The 10,578-nt window shown below is 45.9% G+C and overlaps 1 protein-coding gene across 1 annotated transcript in view; it reads left to right on the top strand.

Moving 5' to 3' along the window:
* The first annotated feature begins 340 nt into the window (after window positions 1-340).
* LOC126100839 (cytochrome P450 6j1-like) overlaps window positions 341-10,578 on the top strand; it is a 101,020-nt gene continuing 90,782 nt past the window's right edge. Inside the window, exon 1 of the mRNA XM_049911492.1 lies at window positions 341-382. The gene's annotated coding sequence lies outside the window, so the exon portion shown is untranslated. The remainder of the gene's footprint in view (window positions 383-10,578) is intronic.

The following is a 10,578-nucleotide window of genomic DNA, read 5'->3' as shown; positions in this document are numbered from 1 at the left end:
CCTATATTTAAAAAAAGCAAAATACAGTAAATAATTTGAAGTGTGCTACTGAAAGGTAATAGTTGGTCGGATTCCGCAAATCCCTAACAGCTCGCGAAGTTAATTGTACGAACTGCTGTGAGTACAGACATTTCAGACGGCTACGGCGGTGCGTTCCAGTAAAACACGTGGAACTAATTTCCTGTCATCGACACGTGGCGTACGGTGTACAAGCTCTTTCCCAACCATATATGTCGCTGATAGTGGACAGCTGAGAACCGCTGCGTCACGGTGAGGCGGCTTATCAGCACGCACTCTCTGGTACATAAGGCGAGGCCTGCGCCTCCAGCACACACAGTATCTCATCGCTTCAGTGCACAAACTACAGTTGCAGTCAACAACGGTGAGTGTTTTGTGCTCCGTTGCCGGCAGGCGATGCTACAGGGGCGCTACATGTGACACTAGGAAGCGACACAGTATAACTGACCTAAACGTCGCGTCCTTGTGTAACTGTCTACTGCTTCCTGTTTCCTATCTGGCGTTCCAAAGAACTTTTTTTTTCCATACAGGTCATCGAGTGCCCTTTATGAATTCTAACGCCGAAGTGTCTTATACGCGAACACATTTCTTAAAACATGCTTGAAATCACTAAAGCATCACACAGAATGCTAACTTAGTTTTAAATCGCCGAACACGATTTCCTCTTTCAATTCCGCTAAATGCCGGCCTCTGTGGCCGAGCGGTTCTAGGCGCTTCAATCCGGAACCGCGCTGCTGCTACAGTCGCAGGCTCGAATCCTGCCTCGGGCATGGATGTGTGTGATGTCCTTAGGTTAGTTAGGTTTAAGTAGTTCTAAGTTCTAGGGGACTGATGACCTCAGATGTTAAGTCCCATAGTGCTTAGAGCCATTTGAACCTTCCGTTAAATGCATTATGAAAATGTCAGATTACGATAACAAAGTCAACTATTTTTAAATATGTTGTTAAGTCTAACGACTTTCACACATCACAGCAATCACAATTTTCTGGTTAAATGTAATAAATTTTTTGTATCATAAAATGTAATACTTTCCTTTAGAAACACTGTGTATGTCATAATTTTATGTATTGTTTATCAGTAATGACTGTGTTAGTCGCACGTTCGATGCATCATTCAGCTGTTACCTGACAGTACCCTAACAACCTAAAAGCCGATTCCTGATCAAACAAATAACAATTTGCGGAACTTTATGAAAGTGTTTGGTATTTAATCGCTACATCCACTCCACCGTCGACTTTTTTTAAGACTCGAACTCCGTTTCACGCGTCTCATTGTTCCCGTCGTATCTCCTGAGTTATGTGATGTGGTTCAAATGGCTGTGAGCACTATGAGACTCAATTTCTGAGGTCATCAGTCCCCTAGAACTTAGAACTACTTAAACCTAACTAACCTAAGGACATCACACACATCCATGTCCGAGGCAGGATTCGAATCTGCGACCGTAACGGTCGCGCGGTTCCAGACTGTAGCGCCTAGAGCCGCTCGGTCACCCAGGCCGGCAATGTGTTGCAAAATGATATAATTTTGCAGGTAAATTCATTGGTATATGTGGATACTGTCTACAAAATATGTTGTGGTCTGAATTAGTGGTTGAGAAGTAATAAATAAAATCGTCCTGCCTGATACTGAGGTTTTGCTGCATGAACAGCGAAAATTTAAGAAGAAAAAAATATTTTTCATTTCGTTATTTTGTGTGGAATGCCAGTCGCAGAGTTTCGAAATTGTATGTAAAGTCTGTTGGAAGTCGCCAAAGCTCCCATTCCCATTTGGTAAATGAGTGACGTCTGGGTAATTTGCGCGCTGTGAGTTACGCTCCCTGACGACATACACACAGTTTCTAACTGTAATCCTTGACTTCTTGAATTATAGTCTTAACTTTAATCGGTATATTGCGAAATCATTAAAAAATCTTTAAATTCGGTCAATAATAATACGAAATACTGAAAATCAAATCTTAGTTGCCCCTGGAAACTATTAGATAGGTAACCTGTAACTCTGACAGTACACCATCTTAGCCATTTAGTAATACAGGTCTTACCAGTAAACCTCCGATTCTTTACGGAGTAGAATCCAATGTATAAAACAGCTTTAAACGTCTGATTAAAAATGAGTTAATGTGTTAAAAACACACTGAGATGACAAGTCACAGGATATCACCTAATATCGTGTCGCACCTTGTAACCTTCTCGTATTAAATAAATTATATGTATATTTTTTAAATCTCAACTGATGAAAACTGATAAATCTTGACGTAAGCAGCGCTACGCCATGGTCCTGTGAAATCAATCTGAATCTGTCGGTGAGAGATAAACTGAAAAATTCTTACCTCATGATCTAGTCCCCGGTTAACGCTGTCTATATATCTGCTCGTAAATGGCACGGCTTAGTGCAGTGCTGGCCTATCTACCAATACTGGACAACATTTGTCTGAGATCTGAATTATTAGAAAAACTGACTTTGCTGCACAGCTGGTCGTCTGTTTACTAACGAACACATGATTATGATCTGAGAAAATTTCTGAAATATTTAAATTTAAATAAATGACTGGATCGGGACTGGTAATGACTTAAGGCAAAATTGTTCCTTCCTTCTTTTGTTGACTGGTAAAAATTATATTATTGATAAAGATCTGCAATACATTATACGAAAAATTGAATATTACAATTCTGGGTCAACTGATGCCGACGAATCACAAAAAAGATTGAAACAAATTCATATTAATATCTCAGACGAGTGACTTAACTACGCGCATGCCTTAAAAATAATAAAATTTAGCTTACAATATGTGGCTATGAACTGTGCTGTACCTGCGACAGACAACAACTGCCCTGTAGCAGCGAGCGATTGCAACTGCTCTGTTGCAGCGAGCGATTGCAACAACTGCCGAGACTGCTCTGACCTGTGACTCTATTGCAGCAAAGATATTATCTGTCGCAGGCAGCGCGTGTGAGCAATACATCGAAATTACATTTGCTCCAGCAGGGTGGTGAACCCCTTACAACCACCTTTTCCCTGGCATAGTGGCACCTACTCAACAAGTCGTTGGAAGTCCCCTACAGAAATACTGAACCCTGCTGCCTCTATAGCCGTCCGTAATTGCGAAAGTTTTACCGATGGAGGAATTTTTGTGCACGAATGTACCTGTCGATTATATCGCATAAACGACGGGATTCATGTCGGGCGATCTGCGTGGCCAAATCATTCGCTCGAACTGTCCAGAATGTTCCTCAAACAAATCGCGAACAATTGTGGCCCAGTGACAAAGCGCATGGTTATCCATAAAGATTCCAACGTTGTTTCGGAAAATGAAGTCCATCAATGGCTGCAAATGGTCACCAAGTAGCCGATCATCCAGAGGACCCAGTTTATTCCATGTAAATAGAACTCACATCATTATGGAGCCACGATCAGCTCGCACAGTGCCTTGTTGACAATTTAGGCCTGTGGTTTCGTGGGGTCTGCACCACAGTCGAACCCTGCCAACAGCTCTAACCAACTGAAATCGGGACTGATCTGACCAGGCCACGGATATCCGGTCGTCTAGGGTCCAACCGATACGGTCACGAGCCCAGAAGAGGCGCTGCAGGTGATTTGCTGTTGGCAAATGCACTCGCCTCTCTATTGTCGTAGCCCATTAACGCCAAATTTCGCTACACTGCCCTAACGGAGACGTTCGTCGTACTTCCCCACATTTATTTCTGCGATTATTTCACGCATTGTTGCTTGTCTGTGAGCACTGATATTTCTATACTAACGTTGCTGGTATCGGTCGTTAAGTGAATGTCGTTGGCCACTCGTTGCCCCCGGTGAGAAGTAATGCCAGAAATTTGTTGATCTCGGCAGACTCTTGGCTCTGTGGGTGTCGGAATGTTAGATTCCCAGCGATTTCCGAAATGGAATCTCCCATGCGTCTAGTCCCAACTACTGTTGCGCGTTCAAACATGCTGATACTCGTCGAGCGGCCACAATCACGTCGGGAAGCTTTACACATGACTCACCTGAGTGCAACTGCTAACCTCCGCCTGTACACTGCCGTTTTATACCTTGCGGACGCGATGTCCCCATCTGTGTCACTATCCCATGACTTTTGTCACCTCAGCGTATGATGTTAAACCGTATAACCGAGAAAATTTTTATAAAAGGTTTGATATTATTTTTAGAGTTTTTTGGAAGTCCCCAAGTGTTCTCAATATGAACCACTGGATGAATACAGGCTGAGTAATTTGCGCTCCATTTTAAGTAAAAGAAAGTTCCCCGTGCATCTCAACGTTTCAGACAGCATATGTCATGAACCATGTGTCGTACAGTGATATAATTTTCCAGGTATGTCCAGTGATATACAGGGTGATTATAATTAAAGTTCTTTTTTCAAAACGCTGTAAAAAACGAACGTCAAATTTGAAAGGAATACTATCGAAGAAGGGGGAAACGTTATTGAACAAAAAACTTAACGAAAATTTTAACAGTAGACCGCTCTATAAACGGCAGACTATGCAAAATAAGACGTGGGGTACAAGATCGTTTCCTCTCTTTGCGTCTGAGACGCTAGGCATGACTGTCTGTGTCGTGCGCTTCTGGTAAAGCTCTTTGACAGGCTTGGTGACGGTGTGCCAGTAACTCTACAGACGTTACGGACACTCAAGGGTAAGAAAAAAGTTGTTGGTCCGATGTCTGCCAAGGATCTGGAGCAAATGACCGGACGTCAGTATAAAACATGGCCACAGCACCACAGGAGAGGTCAAGTGGCGGTTTGCAAACGGAGAACTTCAAATGGTTCAAATGGCTCTGAGCACTATGGGACTTAACTTCTGAGGTCATCAGTCCCCTAGAACTTAGAACTGCTTACACCTAACTAACCTAAGGACATCACACACACCCGTTCCCGAGGCAGGATTCGAACCTGCGACCGTATCGGTCGCGCGGTTCCAGACTGTAGCGCCTAGAACCGCTCGGCCATTCATTAATTTTAATTTTTTTTAATTTTTGTATTTTTATTTTTATTTTTTGTTTCCATAACGTTCCCCCTTTCTTCGATAATATTACGTTCAAATTTGGCGTCACTCTGGGCAACGGCTCTTTTTTTTTTTTTACAGCATTTTTAAACCGGAATTTTAATTATGATCACCCTGTACATAGATATTGGCTGCAAGACTGATCCAAATAAAGTTAGTTACAAAGAAGTAATAAATTAAAACGTTACGCCTGATGTTAAAGTTTTAGTGCGCCCTGTTTTAAGGAGAAGCTAGTTTTTCACGCAATTAAATATCTAGGATGTCATCCCCTAAACTACGTGTCGCACGTTGACATATTTTGCAGGTGCCTTCAGTGGTATATGTGGATCCATTCTGGAGACTACGAGGTACGTTTCAGTAAGTAATGCAACATTTCTTTTGATTTTATTCAGGATTCCAATACACCAAATTATTCCCCACTCTTTTGGCTACAAAACCTTATCTTCCAACATAATCTTTGTTCAATGCGACGGCCTCTCGTCAACTAGGTGGTAGCCTTTAAAGCGGCCGCGGTGCGTTAGTGTACGTCGGACCCGCGTGTCGCCACTATCAGTAATTGCAGACAGAGCGCCGCCACACGGCAAGTCTAGTCTAGAGAGACTCCCTAGCACTCGCCCCAGTTGTACAGCCGACTTTGCTAGCGATGGTTCACTGTCTACATACGCTCTCATTTGCAGAGCCGACAGTTTAGCATAGCCCGCATGGTACCACTCTACTGGTCGACATCGGAGCCAACGTCTTGCTGCATCAGTAACCTACCCGTCATGTGCGTACTGCTTCCTGTGGAGAGAATCTTTCACCGGGCCAACAGTTGGAAGCTCTTCGTGTTCTTGTTAGGTAGCGAGGAACCCAATTGCCACACATACGTTTGAGAAGCCGGACTGGTAGTCAAGTATGTCAGTATTCCAGAATGAGATTTTCACTCTGCAGCGGAGTGTGCGCTGATATGAAACTTCCTGGCAGATTAAAACTGTGTGCCCGACCGAGACTCGAACTCGGGACCTTTGCCTTTCGCGGGCAAGTGCTCTACCATCTGAGCTACCGAAGCCCGACTCACGCCCGGTACTCACAGCTTTACTTCATATCAGCGCACACTCCGCTGCAGAGTGAAAATCTCATTCTGGAAACATCCCCCAGGCTGTGGCTAAGCCATGTCTCCGCAGTATCCTTTCTTTCAGGAGTGCTAGTTCTGCAAGGTTCGCAGGAGAGCTTCTGTAAAGTTTGGAAGGTAGGAGACGAGATACTGGCAGAAGTAAAGCTGTGAGTACCGGGCGTGAGCCGTGCTTCGGTAGCTCACATGGTAGAGCACTTGCCCGCGAAAGGCAAAGGTCCCGAGTTCGAGTCTCGGTCGGGCACACAGTTTTAATCTGCCAGGAAGTTTTATGTCAGCATTACCAGCAGAGACGTCCAGTCGGGCAGAGAGGTGTTTCATTGTACTCAAACACGTCGAATGAGTGTGTCCGCACGTTCGAACATTGCAGGAGTCACACCTGTGCGAAGACGGTCGGCACGCGTGATATAGGACAAGTTTGCGCAACCTTATTGTGGTGATGACGTCTCGCCCAGAGACTCACCCTGCTTTTGTTCCCTTCTAGGTCTCTGTAGACGTTGTGCAAGCGCCTATGAATATCTGCGATGCTCTTGGTTTCCGCCGATGTGAACTCAACAACAGTTCTGTGCTCGGAATTCACCTCCGTTACAGACGCCATTTTGAAGTCTCCGTATAACGCATCCACCTATCAGAGCTTCATGAAACAATGAGGGCGGAAGCTGGAATATTTCACGATGTCCCACAAAAAGTTACGATTTTTTTCCAACTGAAATTGGCCGAGAAAAAAGTGTTGCATTACTTACTGAACGCCCCTCGTATGTTGCAAGTAGGGTCGGTAGTACAGAAAGATTCGCAAAGGTTGAACCTACGTGTAAAGTACTTTGGAAGTCAGCAGGTGCGTTTGGTAGCCATTAGGTAGGCAACCTGCCACTAGTACCGGATCCCGAGTATTGTGTCTCACTGTTTAAGGGCACAAAACGCGTGGGTGTTTTCAGCTCGTTACTAAATGCAAATAAGTAGGAGGGCGAGTTGATAGGAGTTGAACGGGTCCAGGTTGCAATAATATGCGGTACGGCACACTGTTAGAGAGAAGGATTATTATTCAAGAAACACATAGTACAATGAAATTACTTCTCTTCAGTAGTATGTAGGACTGCAGCTGCGGCTATGAACCGACAATCTCGTAACATGGAATACCATGGACTAATACAACATATTCTCAGGGACTAAGCCTGATGGACCCTCCTCAGAGAATCAATGCAAACATTACAGAACTGGCTGAGGGCCGATTATGAAAGTGCGTCTGCCTAGGTCGAAATCTACACTCCTGGAAATGGAAAAAAGAACACATTGACACCGGTGTGACAGACCCACCATACTTGCTCCGGACACTGCGAGAGGGCTGTACAAGCAATGATTACACGCACGGTACAGCGGACACACCAGGAACCGCGGTGTTGGCCGTCGAATGGCGCTAGCTGCGCAGCATTTGTGCACCGCCGCCGTCAGTGTCAGCCAGTTTGCCGTGGCATACGGAGCTCCATCGCAGTCTTTAACACTGGTAGCATGCCGCGACAGCGTGGACGTGAACCGTATGTGCAGCTGACGGACTTTGAGCGAGGGCGTATAGTGGGCATGCGGGAGGCCGGGTGGACATACCGCCGAATTGCTCAACACGTGGGGCGTGAGGTCTCCACACTACATCGATGTTGTCGCCAGTGGTCGGCGGAAGGTGCACGTGCCAGTCGACCTGGGACCGGACCGCAGCGACGCACGGATGCACGCCAAGACCGTAGGATCCTACGCAGTGCCGTAGGGGACCGCACCGCCACTTCCCAGCAAATTAGGGACACTGTTGCTCCTGGCGTATCGGCGAGGACCATTCGCAACTGTCTCCATGAAGCTGGGCTACGGTCCCGCACACCGTTAGGCCGTCTTCTGCTCACGCCCCAACATCGTGCAGCCCGCCTCCAGTGGTGTCGCGACAGGCGTGAATGGAGGGACGAATGGAGACGTGTCGTCTTCAGCGATGAGAGTCGCTTCTGCCTCGGTGCCAATGATGGTCGTATGCGTGTTTGGCGCCGTGCAGGTGAGCGCCACAATCAGGACTGCATACGACCGAGGCACACAGGGCCAACACCCGGCATCATGGTGTGGGGAGCGATCTCCTACACTGGCCGTACACCACTGGTGATCGTCGAGGGGACACTGAATAGTGCACGGTACATCCAAACCGTCATCGAACCCATCGTTCTACCATTCCTAGACCGGCAAGGGAACTTGCTGTTCCAACAGGACAATGCACGTCCGCATGTATCCCGTGCCACCCAACGTGCTCTAGAAGGTGTAAGTCAACTACCCTGGCCAGCAAGATCTCCGGATCTGTCCCCCATTGAGCATGTTTGGGACTGGATGAAGCGTCGTCTCACGCGGTCTGCACGTCCAGCACGAACGCTGGTCCAACTGAGGCGCTAGGTGGAAATGGCATGGCAAGCTGTTCCACAGGACTACATCCAGCATCTCTACGATCGTCTCCATGGGAGAATAGCAGCCTGCATTGCTGCGAAAGGTGGATATACACTGTACTAGTGCCGACATTGTGCATGCTCTGTTGCCTGTGTCTATGTGCCTGTGGTTCTGTCAGTGTGATCATGTGATGTATCTGACCCCAGGAATGTGTCAATAAAGTTTCCCCTTCCTGGGACAATGAATTCACGGTGTTCTTATTTCAATTTCCAGGAGTGTAGCTAAGAAGTGAACGAGGCAGACTCCAGTTCCGTCGAGCTGCACAGCCCGCTAGAGTGCGCTGTGCTCGGCAGATGACGGGTTGCCAACCTTGTGTTGGCGCGGAGTTGTAGTAGTATCTGTGGCAATGATACTACACCGAGATAGTCGCTTAACGACACAAACTGTCAGATCCTGTGAAGCAAAGACAGAAAATTCAGTTAATGCTCATTCAGAAGACTGATGTAAGTCTGCGTCGCGACCTCGAAAACCAGCCTCTCCCGCGCCCGTTTGTTGTGAAATCTTTCACTGTCCTGGTGTAATTTTCTCCTTAGCGTTGTATACTGCCAGAGAATCGGAGCTGATAACCACCTCCTCTCTGTCAACGGGACAGCAACGTCTAATCTTCCTTCCTTTCTTATGCTTACATTAGATTAGATTAGATTAGACGTTGACGTCCCATTGACAGAGAGGAGGAGGAGCAGATCACAAGCTCAGATTCGGAAAGCTCGGGGAAGAAATTACTCCGTGCTCTTAAAGGAAGCATACCTGCATTGGCCTTAAGTGATTTAGGAAAATCACGGAAAACCTAAGTCTGGTTTGCTGAACAGAGATTTGAACCCCCGTTCGCCCAAATACACGTCCAGTATCTTACCAGAGCGCAAACTATCTCAGTGTGTATAGACTAGGACTTCTTTATATTTTACCTTTTCAGTGTCCGTTTCTGTTAAGGAACCCCTGGTTTGTTTTGTGTTATACGTTTTAATGTAACATTGTGTAAATGAATTATCCACAACAAAAATGAAAATTTATTTGCTTCAAAAATTAATTTCAAAAGTAACACCAACGTTATTAAGGTAACTTGAGTTGGAGCCCGCCCGGTTAGCCGTGCGGTCTAACGCACTGCTTTCCGGGTGGGAAGGCGTGCCGGTCCCCGGGACGAATCCGCCTGCCGGATGAGTGTCGAGGTCCGGTGTGCCGGCCAGTCTGTGGATGGTTTTTAAGGCGGTTTTCCATCTGCCTCTGCGAATGCGGGCTGGTTCCCCTTATTCCGCCTCAGTTACTGTCTGTAGGCGATTTCTGCGCTAACACTATCTCCTCTCCCCAATGTTGTTCAATCTGTATATTGAGCAAGCAGTAAAGGAAACAAAAGATAAATTCGGAGTAGGTATTAAAATCCATGGAGAAGAAATACAAACTTTGAGGTTCGCCGATGACAGTGTAATTCTCTCAGAGACAGCAAAGGACTTGGAAGAGCAGTTGAATGGAATGGATAGTGTCTTGAAAGGAGGATATAAGATAAACACCAACAAAAGAAAAACAAGGATAATGGAATGTAGTCGAATTAAGTTAGGTGATGCTGAGTGTATTAGATTAGGAAATGAGACGCTTAAAGTAGTCAAGGAGTTTTGCTACTTGGGGAGCAAAATAACTGATGATGGTCGAAGTAGAGAGGATATACAATGTAGACTGGCAATGGCAAGGAAAGCGTTTCTGAAGAAGACAAATTTGTTAACATCGAGTATTGATTTAAGTGTCAGGAAGTCGCTTCTGAAAGTATTTGTATGGAGTGTAGCCATGTATGGAACTGAAACATGGACGATAAATACACTCCTGGAAATTGAAATAAGAACACCGTGAATTCATTGTCCCAGGAAGGGGAAACTTTATTGACACATTCCTGGGGTCAGATACATCACATGATCACACTGACAGAACCACAGGCACATAGACACAGGCAACAGAGCATGCACAATGTCGGCACTAGTACAG

Source organism: Schistocerca cancellata, chromosome 9 (genome assembly GCF_023864275.1).
Source record: "Schistocerca cancellata isolate TAMUIC-IGC-003103 chromosome 9, iqSchCanc2.1, whole genome shotgun sequence".
Lineage (NCBI taxonomy): Eukaryota > Metazoa > Arthropoda > Insecta > Orthoptera > Acrididae > Schistocerca > Schistocerca cancellata.
The sequence above is the reverse complement of the archived record's forward strand: the minus strand, read 5'-3'. Positions and strand labels throughout refer to the sequence as shown.